The sequence below is a fragment of the Passer domesticus genome, chromosome 3 (genome assembly GCF_036417665.1).
Source record: "Passer domesticus isolate bPasDom1 chromosome 3, bPasDom1.hap1, whole genome shotgun sequence".
Classification (NCBI taxonomy): Eukaryota; Metazoa; Chordata; class Aves; order Passeriformes; family Passeridae; genus Passer; species Passer domesticus.
The window spans coordinates 102,022,762-102,041,528 of NC_087476.1; the positions used below are offsets into that span (position 1 = coordinate 102,022,762).

The 18,767-nt window shown below is 37.3% G+C and overlaps 2 long non-coding RNA genes across 2 annotated transcripts in view; one reads left to right on the forward strand and one right to left on the reverse strand.

Annotated features, from left to right (window-relative positions):
• The window catches only part of LOC135297322 (uncharacterized), a 476,053-nt gene that overhangs the window by 243,029 nt on the left and 214,257 nt on the right, over positions 1–18,767 (forward strand). The window lies entirely within an intron of this gene.
• On the reverse strand, positions 10,258–14,540 carry LOC135298212 (uncharacterized). The gene is made up of 3 exons (XR_010360225.1): positions 14,371–14,540; positions 12,778–13,007; positions 10,258–10,436 (listed from the first exon to the last, which is right to left on the reverse strand). It is a non-coding gene; the product is annotated as an uncharacterized LOC135298212 (long non-coding RNA).

Here is an 18,767-nt window from a genome sequence, read left to right on the forward strand (position 1 = left end):
TCATTGCTGAGTTGGCTTTCCTTGTTTCTGCATTCTTTGTGTCTATTATCAGTGGCACATTCTACTCCCCCAACATTGTTAACCTCCTGCCAGACCTGAGAAAACATTCAGAAAATAGTATCACCTTTATCTTATCTCAAGTTCCCTTCATGGTGACTTAATTTACAGTCCAAGTTCCAGGTATCCACAGAGGCATATTCAGGGGTGCAGCTTCAGTCATAGTTTCTGGGCACGGTGTCATCTGTCCCATAATTTGGGGTGATCTTTGTTTGTTGATATGTGTATGAGCAGTTACTTTATGTAGTTTGCCACAGTGGGAATTTTTGTCTGGATGCAGTACTCAGGTTGAGATAGCCAGACCTGGCTTCTGCCAGGCTTGGAATTGGCACCATCCTGTTGCTCCATTCTGTGCCTATCTCATGACAAAGTCCTTCCATGGTCTGACAGTGTCTGAAACAGGCAACTGTGATCTTTAAGCCTTTACACCTCCCACAGGTAGACAGCTGCTCACACAATTCAGGAACAGAGATGTTTGTGATGACGTGGGGAAGGTTGGCAGCAGAAAGGTGTTGCATTTTAATTTTTGAATTTGTTCTTGCTGTGCAGGAATTTCATCCCTGGTGCAATTCCACCTGTACAGCAGAATGTTAATTTTTCCTTGACTGACTCTTATTTGGCAGAGGCTGTAAGCAGCTTAAAAATCAAGAACAAAGGAATGGATCACTTGTTGTTCTGCTTCTGATATTTCCATCACATACTGAGGGTAGCAGCATGAGGCTGAGATGGAAGAGATATAACACTTGTGAAATGATTTGTCTACTGTTAGTGGAGATAATTTTTGAGAATTGTTTTGCTACTCCTGTGTTCTGTTTATTGGGTTCTTCCTCAGATTTTCAATGCTTGCTGTTGGATTGTTAATTTTCAGTAATGGAGGTCTTTCACCATGATTTTTTTTTTTTGAATGTTAATTGTCAGTGGTATTGTACTTAAATTCAAGTACTTAGCTTTCATTTCATAAAACAAATGCTGAGTAATTTGTAGGAAAATAGAAGTGAGACCTAGACTTTGTCTTTCCCCAGTTATCCTTACTTTTTGGTACTATACACTATGAAAAGGAGCCAAAAGCAGTTTTTTCATGTATTCTGCCTTCTTGAGGTTTATCTGTGCTCAGCACAGTCCTTAGATAAAAATCCTTAGAGTTAATTTCCTTTTGTATATCTCCAAGGACAAGCTGTCACTTATGACTTCTGTATCTACTCCTGTTTACTGATAAATTCTTTTTGTGATATGTTCTCACAGTGAGTATCAGAGGTACTACTCTAAAACAAAATTGTGTAAATATTTCTCTTTGTCAGTTTATGAATTCACCTGAAATGAAACTCAGCAACAGGAGACATTTGTCTCAACATTCCCTCATTTCCCATATTTTTGAGGTTTAATGTACTGCAGTAATTTTTCTTACATTGTGATACTTTAAGCTCCACTTAAACAGGCATTGACAAGGAGGGAGAGGGTTTATGAATTCACCTTCACCCAGCAAACGTTGGGGTTGCCTCTGGGTAGAACAGCTATTGATAAAGCCATGTTTCTAATAGAATATCTCGTGAAATAAGAACCTGCTTTAGGTCACTGGGGATGTCTCTTGATACTATTCTGATTTGCCTTGTAACCTCTCTGATAACTCTGACTTTAGACAGTCCTGCAGGATGTGACTCGGATTTGTGGATCCTTGCATTGCTGTGAGCTTTGGTCTCCAGTCGGGATTTTCTTACCTGGATTGAATTTTCCACCGTCAGTTCCTGAGCATTACCAGGCTGCTAGGGTTTTTTTTTGGTGGGTTCTTTGTTTCTAACAGCTATAAGTAAATTTGCTGTTCCTATCTTTAATATACCCTTGACACTAGTTTACTTACATTGCCCTGGTAGCAGTTCCCTTAAATATCTGACAAGTCTGTCAAGAGGTCTACAGTCATCCGTTAATGACTGTGCAGGTTGCTATCACTTCACTGGTACCTTTTCCATCTTGAGTAATCATATGCCTTTCCAGTCTGTATCCCTTCAGACATACATTCTAAAAAACTGAATAGAATATAAATAAAATAAATGGTATAATGTTATATTATTATTACCATACTGCATATAATTGTAAAATAAAATTATATAAAAATTATGGAAAGAAAATTAGGAATATCTAAGATCTGATTTTTGCTTTAAATTTTGTGTCAAAGGTACTGATGAATTATTTGCTTATGGTTACACTTTGCCTCAGGAGTTTCCATCCTAAGGTTCAATTTCTCTCTGAAGTGCATACTACAGATCCTACTTGGCTATTGCAGTATCTTAAAGAAATTAAATCTTCAAATTCCTGAAAAGCTCTCCAATGTAGATTTAGGGACAATACTGTTCCTAACAGTATTCTTCAAACATATGTAGTTGGATACCTCTAGTGTACCCCAGTCCTTAAGCTTTAGGGTTTACCTCTCCCACAGGTTGCAGTCCTATGATGTTTTGGGATGTGCCTGTGCCTTGGACCTGCTTGTCTTCACAGAAAAGGATTGTTGCACTTGAGTTGAATTCTTCAAATAAAAGACAGATGGCTGGAGGACTTTAAGACCTGGCTAGGGATGACATAAAGGGAGTAAAGACTTGGAGCCTTGCAAGGTGGAGGTAGAGATCTGCCGGTTTTCTGGGTTTAGTCTCAAAATTCATCCCCACCTGTTTGCATAGGGATGTACTTGAGTATATGTGGTTTTGGGGGTATTTGCATAAGTGAGGGCATGGCCTGGTAGGTCTTCCTCAAATGAAAGTCTTAGCTTTCATTGTCAGTTCTTCTCTCAGCTTGCCTTACAAACTCCATCGTTGTGTATTTCTTGCTCATTTTCTCTCCTCCGGAGCATATTGTCCTTCTCACACAAAGGACTGTTTTGAAGATTCTGTGAAATTGCAGATTTCCTTATTTTTTTGTAGATTGAAATGTTCCTGTGGTAGATAAGGTATAATCATCTTTATATGACTTAGTGACTAGCACCTAACTGAGGAGGGACTGTTCCCTGCTTTGTGATCCAGTGTGTATCAGGAAAAAAACATCTGCCTCCATTGAGCCTTTTAGTGCCTTACAAAGTGTTAAATGGATGAGTATTTTTTGTACAGACAGAAAAGCAGTTTCATACTGGTGCTTCTCTCTGACTAGTGGTTCAGATGAGACACAGAAGTTTCCATTCTTATATATTCTCTGTAACTTCTTCCATTTCTGCTGGAGTGGGTTCTGATAAATGCTAAAATAATTGGATTTGAGGGGATTAGCTGTAGAAATTTTTTTTTACTTTTAACTCAGGTGGTATTCCTAGGGATGGTAATATGATTTTATCACTATGCTCTGATATAGTTTTCATAGAACCAAGGCTTACATAGTGGTGTTCTTCAGCGTGAACATTAAGCCTAAGCCTATTCAAATCAAGAGTAAGTCAGTGTCTAACTTAGACTGTGAGTCAGGACTGAATAACCAAAATAATTTTCAGAAGTCAGGACTTTCTTTTATTCTCTTACTGTTCTTCACTTAATGGTGATACTTGTTGCTGACAAACATATTATGGATTTTAGAGATCTCTCCCACTCCTCTCTTTTAGAGGCCTGGGTCTGGTTTGTGGATTCTGTGCCATATCCACATTCCCTGTAACTTTGGTTTCAGCTGTGCTGACCCTCCCATTGAGGTCATATGTGTTTCAAGTAGCAGCAGTTGATATGCATATCAACTCTAAATGTCCTGATCTATGTCAACATTTTTCCCCCTTTATTCAGGCTTTTCACAGGGAGGATCTTTCACTATCTAATAGAGGTAACCAAGACACCAATTTATTTCCTTTGTGGAACTGAAACTAGTCTTCCTGAGCTGTCAGATTGCCAATTTTCTGTGTGAATGACTTTTAAAAGTCACTGAGATGTCGAGAGTAGATGCTTTCTGACCAATTTTTATATTTATAAGGCAAGGTTAAGAGCTTGATAGATTCAGTTTCAACAGGTACCATCTTAGATGATGTGCCTGGGTCATAAGGTGCATCATGTATAGTTTGATGAAGAACTGATTTTCCAAAAAAGTAAAGAACATAATAAAAAAACTAAACTCATTATTTACAATCCAGACAATGTTCTCCCCTAGTTATTAAATAAAACCCACACAACATTGAATACAAGTATGTGCTTTTTTATAGCCAAGAACAGTTAATGAGAAAGGGAAACAATGCAACAGTAAAACTTAAAAAGCTGTACCTGATTCAATTGACTCTGTCCTTACTTTCAGTGTTAAAAAGCAGCAATATTCATTACAATTTCTTTTCACTTATTCTATTCTTTGCATATAATTTGTGCAGAAAAGATACAACACCCAATATCCCCACTTGAAGCTAAGGATAGGTATTTATAACACTGGGAATAAGCCTGCAGGTTATTCTCAAGCCTCATATTTAGCAGTAATAATGCATTTCATATCAGTTGTGTAACTTAAATTTGGGCACTATCTTTTTTTGGTCAGCACAAACTACTACAGTCTCTTCTGGAATCATGCACGTAGTCTTTGATTCTGCATTATTTAAAAATAAAAAAGAAAAAAAGGGTTTTACTTGATAAAGAATAGGAAGTTGTGAAAAAATATATGGAATTATTTATTTTGGGGTGACATCTACAATTTAAAAAATACCTGATGTTGCTTTTTGTAGTAGTCTTACATAACCTTTTAGACACATTTGCCTGACCAAGTTTCAAAGACGCAATAATCAGAATTGCTAGGTACAAGGGAAGTATCAAATTTTATAACACATTTTTAAGGCAGACATTTAGTTTGCAAGCAATTAATTTCCAAAGTTTCACTTATGACTGTGATTTCCTTTGTGAGGAACTTTGCCAGTTGTATTCCTTGAAGCCGGCACAGATAATCCTCATCCTTCCACATTAAAACCTGTGTTAATTTCAGCTGAAATATTAGAAGTGCTCTGGTTAGCCATAAAACCTTCCTATTTTTAAAGAAAGATAATGACATTTCAGAAGGTAATACTTGGAGATAAGCAGTTAGAGGCAAGGAAATGCACTGCCATAACTCTTTTCAAGGCAGAGATTTTCCCTTTAAGCTATTGTCTAAATGTCTCATTTACCAACACTGTTCATCACCTTCTGCTTCCTTTGTTCTGGTACTGAGGAATTGGAAAAGGAATCCTTTGTCAGCTTTGTAGAGCTTTCTGTGATTGCCAGTTTGTTAATATGAATACCAGACGGACCATTATGAGTGGCTACTTTGACCTCTTGTATATCAGTGTGGCAGCCCAATTTTACTTGAATCGTGCCACTAATTCCAGCTGAGATATTGTTTACAGTTTATTGTGACATCCAGCCTTGATTCAAAGACTTTGTGATGGAAAACTCAGCATGTCCCTGGGGAAGTAGATCCCAAAATATGTTACCATTACTAAAATAAGGCTGTATTTTATTTCTGCATTTTCTAAGATTCAATATGATGCCTGTTTTCGACCCCCAGTGGTTGTGTTCTGGCATTTGCTAGTGTGATTAGGGAAGTATCAAAATTTTCTTCCCACCCAAGAATTAAAGTTTGATGTTGCAGTCAATAAGCTGGTGCTGTTATTTTTTGGTTTAGTTTGGTTTTTTTTTTTTTTTTTGACTTGAGTCAGAACAGCATAAATTTGGTCTTTATGTACTCCAGTGGTATGTTCTTGCTGTACAAGAACATTGTTGGATGTGATTTCACAAGGTAATATATTTTAATTTGAACTTTTTTGAAGATGAGCAGCCCTTTGAGAAGCACGGAAATAATTGGCACAGAAAAAAGGTGTTTTCACGAATGCTTCAGGAACTGATGAACCGAGATCATGTTCGTGGTTGATAGTTCTTGAGTAATGAGATCTTTCTTGGAAACTCCTCCCCTGTGACACTCGTGCTAGGGGAGGAAGGAAGCATACTCTTGCATTACCAGAGATAATATATATTTTTATGTTATCATTTTAAAAGATTTAACAACCTGAAAGTTATGGGCAGTGGAACATGACTTGAGTTGCTTTTCTATTCATTCACTGTTATAGGAGCAACTGTGCATTTGGCTGCTGCATAACTATATTTTCATGCCTGTTACAGATCCATTGTGCTGAAAAAGATGCAAAGAAATAATTTGTTTCTTCCCTTCCCCAAAGAGAGGATAAAACACATTTATACTATTCCTAACATATATTATTGGTTCAACCAGTTTTTAAAAATGTTTGATGATCAGAATTCTTCCACATTTGAAGACAATTCACTCCAATGTTTTACCTCCTTGACTGTTAAAAATTATTTTAAAGAAAAATTTGGTATAATGTTCTCAAAACTCCATGACTATTGAACAGGGAGGATGAAATATTTTTCTGCATGTCAAGTTTATTGGGACACTTGAAGACTATCACTTCCTTCTCTTTACTATGTGCAGTTGTAAAAAATACATTTTGGTTTTTATTGGAAATGTGCCTTTTGTCTTCCTGGCATAGTTGTCAAAGTCAGTAAAATCTTAGAATCATTCCATAATTATCTATATTTGCACCTAGGTATTTTTATCTCCTTCATCCCTCAAGATCCAGTAACAGGAAAAAATGGCAGTGGTTATGATTATTTTCCATCACTGTCAGCATGAGGATGCACAGGTTAATTGTAGTTGGTGAGGTGGCTGTGTCTTAGATGAGACAGTCTGTTACACTGGCTCAGTGAATATGAGATTTCCTTCCCTGAGCCAGGACATCTTTCTCAGCAATGCAGCATGCTGGATTTGCATGAATATCTGATGAGTTCGGAGTGTTTCTTGGGATGCATAAGAAAAAACAAACCCAAAACCCAATGAAAACTGTTATGATTGGACAATGTGCTAGAAGCTTATTGAGGTCACGGGCCTCAATAGCGTTGATTGTGTGATCAGTGTTCACATCCAGAACACAAGTCCTGGCTCAGATGTGCAGTGCTTATACACAGCCCCCTTACAAACACATGGAGCTGTGTAAGTACAGGCTATGATTCCTCCCTCCAGTAGTTTTACAGGTCAGGATAATGACTTTGGTTTCCCAGATCCACCTATTGTGAAGTGATAGCTGGTTCAGTATCTCCATTGGCACTGATGGATTTTCACCACATGCACTAAAGTTCTTTGATGGGTAGAACCGGAGAACTGTCTGAGACCTTTGCTTAGCAAATCATACCAAAACAAAAAAAAAAAAGTAGTACAGAAGAAATTGGACAATGGATATGTGATAAGATCTGTGCAGAAAGGAACACTTCAGCATCATTCAGTTCTTGATATTGTCTTGCTAGTACTGTGTGAATAAACTGAAATGTGTATTTCCCTCTCTGAGACTGCTCTTGAAATTGTATTGTATTTTCCTTTTCTTTACTTACTTTATATAACATTTTTAACAGTATGCATTATTTCCAATTTTTCTGGTGGTCTGCTGTATAGGAGGCAGAAAAAGCAAGGTTTTGGATACCCAAAGAATATTGTGAAGCTTTTAGTTGGAGCTGGTAAAAATGGCAGCAAAGTGCATGAGGTGGAAAATATGGATTGTTTCTATTAGAAGTATTTATAATTTTAATAAAATTTACCAAATTATTTCACTCAAGTAATTTATTAAGAGATAAGTAAAAATGCTATTACAATATTTTTCCTCTTTTTGTACTTATCTCCGTGGTTGGAGGATTTTGTCAATTTCATAGCTAGAGCCAGATGTTCTATAAGGTTCTGAAATATTCTTTAATCTCTTTCATGTTTATAACATTTGCGTGAGAATAGATGTGGTGAGATCAGAAATAGGTTCACTCCTTTAAATCTCTCAAAGTTCCTATGTCCTTTCCTCATAAGCTTCATATTCCCCAAAACTTGTACTTTTTTGCTGTCTTCTAAGTTAGAAGTCTTTTTCCCACTGTTTTTGATATTTATATTCCTGACAACTAGACCTTCCACATTTATTCCTTTAGAAACCCATCAGGTGTGCATTTTCCCCCTTATCTTTGGTATGCAGCAACTTGTTACTATTTTCCCTAAATCCTATTTTTTTGATAACCTGCTTGTTTTTCAAGTGCTTCTTAGTCTTTTTGTGCCTTGTATTTCCCTTTTTTTAAAAAAATTTTCCTTTTGCTTCAGGATATATTTTCTATCTTGCAGCACATGCCTATGGAGAACAGGTGGTCTGCTTTCCTGAGTATCTGTTTGTGATATACATGTACCACAGTGCCACAGCTCAAATCCTTCTGCCCTTTGGTAGATTTAAGAGTCATGCAAGGCTCAGTTTTCCCTGAGACATTTAATTAGAAATTGAAGCAATCACTATAGTAATGTGAAAGGCATGAAGTGGCCAGCCAGGTGCTTCCTGGTGGCAAGTGAAAACTGGATGAATGTAAAAATGCACTGCTTGGCCTTTCACTAACAAACCAGCTCAGGAAAACATGGGTGTACTCCAAGTATGTATAGGGCTGAATTCATGTTGCTGACCCATAGAATTCAACTGTTCATGTGGAAGAAAACAAACTCTCACTGTTACAAGACTTATTTGAAACATGAGTCTTAGTGATATGTAATACTTCTGAAGTGTATCTAGAACCATCAGAAAGACTTCTTAGAAAACAATTTACCAAAAAACCAGAAAAGGTATTGTTCTTTTAACCTCTTTTGGTACTTCTTGGAGACATTGGCAGTGTTTGATGCTACTGACTATTAAAATTTATTGTATGGATTTATGGATTTCAATTTTATTTGTATTTGAGCTTCTATTTAATGGGATGTATACCTATAAATCAAGAAACTTCTGCTTAATCTGCTCACAATTCCTAAAGCATCACAAAATTCTCTTATGAGTCCTGTATTTTTCTAAGCATTCACTGGTAGATACAGCACAACATTTTTACTGATGTTTTGGAAATAGCCATTTTTTCAGGTGCATGATATCTGATTTGTTGTCTTGCCTCTTATTTCATTCTTGCTTTGCAGTATGATAAAAGTTTAATAATTGAAGAACTGACACCTTCCATTCTTATTTGGAAAATGGTTTTTTTCCTAGGAAATAATTAATGACACTTAGCTTCAGAAAAGTCATAAAATGGGGAACAAAAAAGTGCTTCTTGTCTGAGAAAATGTATTTTTTTTTCCTGGTTTGCTGTGCCTGAGGTGTTTTGAATGGGGTCTCCTGGCTTAATGAGTTGGCATTTTCTATACCAATTTCCAGGCAGCTTTACTCTAAAAGTGCTGTAATGAGATATTGCTGAATCTGTATATCATGACTTGCATCCCTGTTAACTAAGAGCTGACCAATGGCATTAAACCAGAGCTGTGCACAATTGCCAGAGAGCACTCAGTACCACGCCAGGGAGGGCTTGTCACCAAAAAAATCCACTGAAGCCTGCCAGTTCTTTACTGATGGCAAGAAACATGCACAGAGAGGGCCAAATGCAGAAAGATGGAGGGACAGGAGTTATCTGTGGAACTAAATTTCTAGAGAAGTAATTTGCATTAATTTTTCTTGGCAGGCCTTGCTGGCATGTTCTTCAGTTCTGTTTCATATCATCACCACTGCAGGGAATTGTCCCATTGTGAGTGTGTGATGTTCTTTCTGTTTGTAGAGATGGGCACAGTGAAAGCTGCAGCACTGCATAAGTAATTAAAACTCCTTGATGCTCAACAAGAAACTTCACTGACAAAATGCTAAGAATAATAGATACACACCCACTGTACAAGAAAAAAGTTCTAAATTAAAAAATAGAATGTCCTCTGCCAGTATGTTGTTATGCAATAAGCACAACCCACTTCTTGAGCAATCCAGGGAATGTAAGGAAGTCATGTCATGATTTGGAAACAGACGTGTGGCCAGCAAATTTCTTGCCTGTGGCTGTCTTACCCTTAGTGCTGTCTGGTGCAATTTGATAGGTTAAACTATAAGTTCTGCTTGAATGTGTTGAGAAGATGAGCAAGTAAATGCACATCTAAGCAAGCCATTATTGTATGCTATCCTGCATTTTTACCCAGCTAATTAAAGAAAAACACCACATTAAAGTCAAGATCACAGTAACGTTACATCAATAATCTGTAATTCTTAACTCTTGAAATCACAGAATAATTCCAAATTGTAAGGTTGGTAGTGGTTTTGTCATTGACAATTTTAAGTGGAGGACTGATCCCTTTCCAAGAGTATTAATCTAGTCAGTGCTATGTGTCTACATTGACCTGGGTGTTAAAATATACAGATGTATCTCAAATGTATTTATTCAAGGACCTGAGCATTTTTTCTCCTCTTCCACAGCAATCAGCATAATTTCCTTGTTTTTCTTCAGATATTTCCAGAAGTGCTTGTAATGATTCCCTATTTCCATTGCCATCTTAAATAACGTTCCTCTTGGTCATTGTTATGCTTGATTTGATTCTTTCCCTTCCTAAAACGGGAAAAAGCCCTTCAGCAGAGGTATTGGTAAATTATACATAATAGCAACAGTAACACAATAATGCAAGATTTTATGCCTGAAGTACCTATTGACTTCTTCAATTATTGGCTGATTTTTACTTTTGAGAAGCTGTTAAAATCATAGCTTCCATAAATACACACATGCAGTATATCCATAAACCCATTAAAAGCCATTGATGCCTATTCACTTGAAAAATAAGGTGAAATAGAATGATGAATTTTTTTTTCTTTGTTTTGTAGTCTCTCACAAAACTTGTTGTCTAGAGTGAGAACCTAGAAGCATAATTTGTCTCAAAATATGTACAGTGAGTGTGATTGTAAATGGTTGAGAGCAGCCTTGAGGCTTGGGGGTGTTTTGGTGGATGAGGGGCTGGACATGACCTGTCAGCATCAATGTGCACTCACAGCCCAGAAAGCCAGGTGTATCCTGGGCTGCATCCAAAGTAGTGTGGCCCCCAGGATGAGGGAGGGGATTCTGCCCCTCTGCTCTGCTCTGGTCAGAGCCCACCTGCAGTGCTGCATCCAGCTCTGGGGTCCACAACCTAGGACTGAGTCCAGAGGAGGGACGCAAGGCTGATCAGAGGTCTGGAACACCACTCCTATGAACACAGGCTGAGAGAGTTTGCATTATTCAGCTTGGATTAAACAAAGCTCTTGGATCTTAGAGTATTTTCCAGTGTCTAAAGGGAGCCTGCAAGAAAGCTGGAGAAGGACAATTTAGAAGGGCATGTAATGACAGGACAAGGGGAAATGGCTCTAAACTGGTAGGCAGTAGGTTTAGATTAGATATTTAAAAGAAGTGCTTTACTGTGAGGATGGTGAGGCACAGGAATATGTTGCCCAAATAAGTTGTGCTTGCCCCATCCCTGGAAATATTCAGGACCAGGCTGGATGGGGCTTTGAGCAATGTGTTCTAGTGGAAGGTGTCCCTGGTTATGGCAGAGGGAGCTGGAACTAGATGATATTTAAGGTCCATTTCAACCCAGGCTCTTCAATGATTCCATGATTCTGTGATTAGCTATCACAGGACATAGGACCCCAGATCAACAAAACCAAAATCCTGGAAAAGTATTAAACAGTCTAAACAGTATGCGTTCAAGTGGTGATGTAAATGACTCGTGGCTCTCCAATGTCTTCAACAGGTATTAAAAAAATTTGCTTCCTGTGAATGACAGTGAGCTAGGGAACTAATTTGCTCTGTAATTTACACTGTGGCTTTGATCACAAAACCCATGATATATTTTCTTACAATAGTATCTATTTGTAATTAAATGATTGACAGCCTCCAAATTTGGCCCTATTTTCTTCATGTATCTTACACAATTTGAAGCATATCAGTTAATTGGGGTTGTCATTTAGCTGCCAGCTTTACTGGAATAGATTTTTAAATCCATGTAGGACACATTGTAATTGAGAATGAGGTTCCAGGTATCTCGTGGTCACTTCGTGGCGCTCCAAATAAACATGACAATTTAGAGAGTATAAAATTAGACTCATCTGCTAAATGCATCCTGCTGTGAAATTGCAGCCAGTTAGAAAAGGAAAGATGCCCTTAGCATAGAAAAAATGGTTTGAGAGAATATGAAAGTTATAATGGAAAATGTAATAGATGCCAGAAATAATTACACAGGTGACTTCCACAGAGTATGACTGCTATTCCTTGTATTCCTTTGGAAAACCCAAAGCCTGTTATTAATTGAGCTGCAGAAATAGGAATCTGCTGTAGTTCTTTAACCATCAAATACTCTGCTTTTGTGTTATATACATTGTTCATTCAAAGGATACTTTTTCCTGACATCTTTTTCTGCAGAAACAAAGGTTCATTTAGTATTCAATTTATAGGATTGTTCTATTCTCTGTCTTAATCTCTTGAGATACTGCTTTGAAACAACTTAGCCAATGGAAAGCTAACATGCAGTGCTGTTTTTAAAGATGTATACAGAGCAAATAATTTGTGAAGGACAAATGGCACTGCTGTGAATATTGACTGTAAAAACCATTTATAATGTAAAGCATGCATGTGTATGAAAAATATAGGGAAGGTGAAGAAATTGCAAAGACATCAGGGTGTTGCTGCCTACAAGTGTTTGCTGCCTTTGAGGTGGTGGGTTTAGTTTCTAACCAGGAATCATATGTCATGGTGGCTTCTGAGCTGTTTGATTTACTAAGCAGATTCAGACATTTTTCTTCTATTTTACTCTTTCGCTCTCAGTGGTCATTATTTGATATAATCCCACTGTTATAGTTAAAAGGGGAGAAAAACATCTTCCACTTAAAAAAGACTGAAGAAATAGAGAGTAGACAGGTCTTACATCTCTTGCCTCACTATGGAGCGGCCCTTGAACTGTCAGTACCACTTAATTTGTTGGCAACAGTCTGAAGAGTCTCAAGGCTGAAGAGTCTGAAGGCTGCTGTTAATGCTCCCAACAAGAGCCAAGATGGCAGGTGGTTACTGCCATGCACCCAGCCTTCCTCTTGTTAGCTGTCCCGTGCTTCTGCTGGTTGTGTTCATGAAGGGGTGAGACAGACTCTGCTGAGGTCACTGGAGAGGAGGATGGAAACACACTGAGGTATAGTGCAGGTGTCCAAAGTGTGATGACACTGCTTTGGGTATTTACCTGGTCTTGTTTAGAGCTGGTTTGGGTGCAAGGTGTAAACATAAGCTCTGAGCTACCACAGACAATTAGTTTACACTGGAGAGCTCCTCCAGGTATCAGCTAATATTAATTTTAGATCAAATTTCAACTCTGAAGGAGACCCCAACATATTTAACAGTGAATGGAAAAAAAAACCCAAGCAGTACAAAAAACAAGCATTGTGGCACAAAGATCTGTTTTTTGAAACAGATTTCACTAGTGCAATTAATAAAGTCAGAAGTTAGCATCAACAATATTCAGGGAACTGAAAACATGGGGATGGGTAGCAATCTTGCCAAGCCAGGTACAACATTTAGTTGACTGAGCTATTCTGTAGAAATAAACATAGGATAAAATAAACACAGCAATTGGAAGAAAAGACAGTACTTGTAATTCTAGAAAAATAAGACAAGGAGGAAAAATAAGGCAACAGGAAATTTTAACAGGTAAATGATGTACTATTATCAATAAAATGTCTCAGAGTAATGTTGCAGAAATTGTCTAAGGGATTTGGCTAATGTTTTGAATACAAATCTATCAAAACTAACCTTCTTTTTACTGAGTTGGGAAGTTTTGTTTTTTTTTCTGAGTATCTTCCCACTGCCAACACTGTTAAAACTTATCTGAGCAATAATTCTGCAAGAGAAATCTTGTGCTAGCCATAATAGAGCAGTATGATAAAAATCATGATGAATAGCAGACTTGACTCAACTGTGCCCCTCAGTTAATGAATAACATCCATTTTTTATTAAATGATTCAGCCAAAATATTAAAGATGGAGCAATCTGGCAGGTCAGAAGCCTTGAAATGCTACTATATTTTATGTGTTTCTTATCAATTAAACAAGTTTTTTCTGCTATATGTCAATGTTGATTTGCTCTTTTTTTTTTTTTTTTTTTTCTGGCTGACATCTGGATTCCACATTCCTTATAAGCTTTGTCTCATGCATTGCACAGTGGAAATATGAGTCAAGAATTACTGGATTCCCTTCTTTGGATTTCCTCCTCTGCTGCTTCATGCATCAGTATTTCAGCTTTCTTCATTACACAATTACGCACCTGATGTGGAGACAGGGCAAGTTGTGATCTGAGAGTTTGAACAAAGCAGGTGTGTAAGACAGAGAGGCTTGGGGTGCACCTCACTCCGGATTACTTAGGTGTCACTAAACTTGTGGAGGTAAGATTCCATGGTTTCCCTCCAAAATTCTTGGGCTCCCCCACCCAGGTATGGCAGGAGTTCAAGATGCAGCTCTCTATGGCTGGATCATACCTGAGTTGAAATGGGAAGGTCTTGTTTCTAGTCAGTCTTCCCACAGTGTCCCCTCAGAGTGGCTTTTCTCTGGTCAAAGACAGAAGACCAATCCTGCAAATCCCTATTGATTTGCTTAAGCTTGTTTGCATGAGTAATGGCAGGAGTGCTTTTCAGGGTTGGGTTGTTTAATTTAGAACCCAGTTATGAGATCATAGCTTATGTTCTTCAGCAGTATGAACATTAATCAGGATGCAAGGTTTTCAGCTAAATGGGAAGACCCTGTCATGGACTGATTGCTCTTTGGGAGCAAACATCTTCCATAGCCTTCAGACGAACTCACAGCTATGGAATTGTGCCAGTGATTAGAAAGGATAAAGATCAGTAAAAGACAGTTACAGTCACATCAAAGAGATACATAATAGACAGGTAAACAGAAAATAGGCTATATCTAATGTCCATGTAAAGTTAAAAGTACCTTACACCAACAAATACTTTCAAAGTCAGTGATTTGGTGGCTTGTTTACTATTATTATTATTTACTACTCCTGTGGATAGATGCAGGGCTTTTTTAGACTTATTTCAATTATTTATGCTTCAGCAGTGGTAAGCAACTTAAAATAGATGCATCTTGATAAAGGATATAGATTAGAGGAAAAGGGAAGCACCATATCTAGTTCATCTATTATGAGAAATGAGAAAGCATTCTGAAATATTTTTGCTTTCTGGGAAAAAATGTTCCACAGTAAGTTATTGATTTTTTGATAATTATTTCAAGCAGAACTCCGTGTCGTTTTGCTACAGAGACAAGGATAATGTGTCACTGCTCCAAACCACTGAGAAGCTTTTCTTTTTCGTATCAGAATGAAAGATCACTTAAGATAGCTAATCAAATTATTGAAATTTTTAATCTTGGTAGATATAGTCACATTTTAACCAGTTTTTTTTTGGGGGGGCAGGGGTGGGAGGGAGAAATGCTGGTTTGCTGAAGATTTCTCAAATTGCCAAGGTTGTTGAGGTATTTTTCTTGAGTAAAAGTTTTATCACAGTAATTGTGTAATGTCTGTTTGTCATCCTGTGCAAAGAAGTCAAACTGCAGCATTACTGATTTCAAGAGTGGGAAGGGGCTTAGGGGTGCTGTGTAGGGACACTAAGTCCAATAAATTTTTTTGGGGGAGAAATAGGATTTCTGTGGACTGCTTCTGCCCAGCACAGTAACTGCCATACACTGCTCACCTCTGTGTAGACAGTCTTACTCTCAGGTGCTTAAAGACATGACATATTAGCATTTTGGGATTGAGATAATCTTTCAGCCAGATTTGAACTATACTGGGGTAGTAACGTGCTTCATAGCCATGCTTGCTTTTCAAATGAAGAATGGGGAGAAAAAGTAAGTCTCTAATCTTGAGAGAAGCATGGAATAATTTGCATATATAGCCTGAAATTCACAGGTAGAAAATGAGTTTACCACTCATCGCCTGCCTGCCCAAAGCAGTGTGGCCCAGGTTCAGATGGGTCCAATAGTGAAAATGTTGCTGTGAGCAATTTCAGGAAAAATACCAGGAAACTTTGCTGGCATCATTGTGTCACTCTTAAAAGATGAAGAAGGTTGATATAGAGCTGACACTGTTCAGTATTGTTCAAGAAATTGACAGCTTGTTCCAAATAACATGGCAATCGTAGTTTAAGTCACCTGCAAAATAGCAGTAAGCATTTTATCTATGGTTTAAAAATGAATATAACTGGTACTTGAAGTGGATTAAAAATTATATAGAGATAGAAGCCATAAAATACCAACTGAGAGCTGTTAAAGATTATTTAAGGAAGAAAACAACAAAGGTAATGAGGTTTGTATGGTTTATTGCATTTCATATTGTAAGATTGCAATTCACAGTTTTTCTGGAGCTGAAGTCAGCATACTGTTTTGTCTGTATTGTGTGTGGGCTATACAGAACTTGATGGTTAAAAAAAGTAAATAATCTATTATACAGTCTAATCTTTGCTTTTTCCTTCATGTGCTTTTATTAAATGACTTTAAAAAAAAAAGATAAGAGCAAGGAAATTGGTGTATATCTTACTTTTGTTCTGGAGAGAGTAATATTATTGTCATTAGTGACAACATGAGAGTTTGCTCCTATAAAATGCTTTTCATCTATGCATGCTGTGCTCTTCAAAGTGCGAGTATTATTTTAATCCCTGTGTTATGGCTGGTGAAACTGAGTCACTGTATAGTTATGTCTATCCAAGGCTGTGTAGCATGTATGTGACAGATCTTGCAATAAAGGAACTGAAATGAGCTCTTTAAATTGAGTTAAAAACAACAGTGTCAGCAGCAGCAAAACATCTTGGAAGTTGGGGATCAGATGAAATCTCAATTGGAAATCCCTATGTTAGTACATCAGATCAGGTTGAGACTTTGTCAGAAGCAGTGTGTTAGGGAGTAAGATGAAGTATATTGATAATTCAATGGTGAAATCAAACCCTTCAAAACAGTCTTGTCACTTGCTAAGTAACCCAGGAACATTTTAGCTACCATCTTCTTCAAATGATGTAGTTTTCTTTGAATGATCACATATTTAGAGGGTTTGTCTGTCCCAGGCAAGGTGCCTGAAAGTTACAATACGTACAAGTCAGAGCAGAGCAGTGGCCACAGGTTGTACCCAAGACAGCTGAGAGAGATTCACCATCACCAGCAGAGGGGCTGACTGTCCTCTGGAGATACTGCTTTCCCTTCACTGGCTGTGCAGTGAGAGTGACAGATTTTGCCACAGTTATCTGGCCTCTTGACAACCAAAATTCAGGAGAGATGGTTGCCTCAGAAAATTAATGTCTCTCAGCCACTCTTCAAATTTAAAACTTTTTGACACTTTTGTTTTATTGTCAAACTGCTTCAGTTTGTGAAGTACAAGCTATTAGTGGAAGCTCAGATCTCGTCAAAGTTTTGAATGGATGAGGTCTGGAATATATGTTGGAAAGGAAAGAATGCTAATGTAAGTCAAGATAGCTACAGGTGATGTGGCAGACTAAAGAGATGTTAGCGTGCAGATAAAAACATTTTCATCAATTAAAAGAAGATGAATTGCATTTAGTGTTGCAAATATTTTCATTAAATATTCTGTTCATTAAATATTTCTTTATGTTGTGTCATTCATATTTAAAGTTAGGTGCTTGAGAGTTCAAGCTTCTTTCAAGAAGAAGGTTTGATTCAGATGTTTCCCAAGGCAGATGCACAGGAAAGGAATGCTCTGGTGGCTGCCATCCTTTATAAAGCAGTCTATTCACCCTTTTGTGGATAACACATGATTCTGAGTTATTTTATTATCTTTTAGGTCACTTTCAAAATTCAGGTGTGCTGGGAGGTGTTGGAGGTGACAGAAATGCTTCATGGAGTTAGGTTTAAGGCAAGAAGAGATAACCAAGAAGCATAACTGGACTCTGCCTAATACAGACCATGGGCTTTCAAGGAGTCAGTTGTGTGTTGAGCCCTAGCTGTAACTGCTCAGAGTGTCTTCCATCAGCAAGCTTCTGTTTGCCAACAGCATGAAATGGAAAATATACCCATATCCTCCGTAGCTTTTTCTCTGAATTATTGAAATCTTATTACTAGTAAGATACACAGTAAACAGCATACAGGATTAAAACAGATCTCAAGTAATTTAATTTTGCCTTAAAGACACTTAAAAATCATAATTTTAGGTAGCATTGTACTTACTTTTACTTCAAGCAACTACTAAAACTTCTAAGGAAGAAGAACTGAGGGAAATTTTTCTTTTCGGTGTTTAACTTTGCCAGCCTTCAGTTTATCTTGGACTTTTTGATTCCTTCTCTATAGTGAATTCTTTGTGTTTGATGTGGATGTTTTGAAACCAGATCAGGGAAAGCATTATTTAAATTGGGAAAATGTTATTACATAACTACAAAAAATTGGCAGAGAGATTCAGAGAAAATATTCCATCTGTCACTAGTTTTAATTAAATCAAAAGCCCAGAACGGAAACAATCAAACATGGACAAATCCAAAATTCAGTCAAATTACTTGTATACTCAGAGTTATTTTTATTGCAAAATAAAATGACCTCCAAATATTTTTCCCCTTTTATCTACTATATGTTGTATTATTATATAAAACAGAAAATTTTATAAGTAAATAACTCTTTCCCAAACCATGCTATTCTTGTTTATTTAAGTCTTGAATGTCTGCATATGATGTTGTGTAGTCCTCAAGCCATTTTAGTTAGTACTGAAATCCTGGATAGCATTTTTACCACTGATTTTTCTTCTGTTTCCCTAGAATATAATTTTTGGATGGTTGTTTAACTGATGAAGAGATTCATATTGGCTGTATCTTTAGTGGTATCAAATTAACAAAGAAAGTTTTTGTAAGTGTATGACAAGAAGATTATTAAAGGTTCCCTCCAG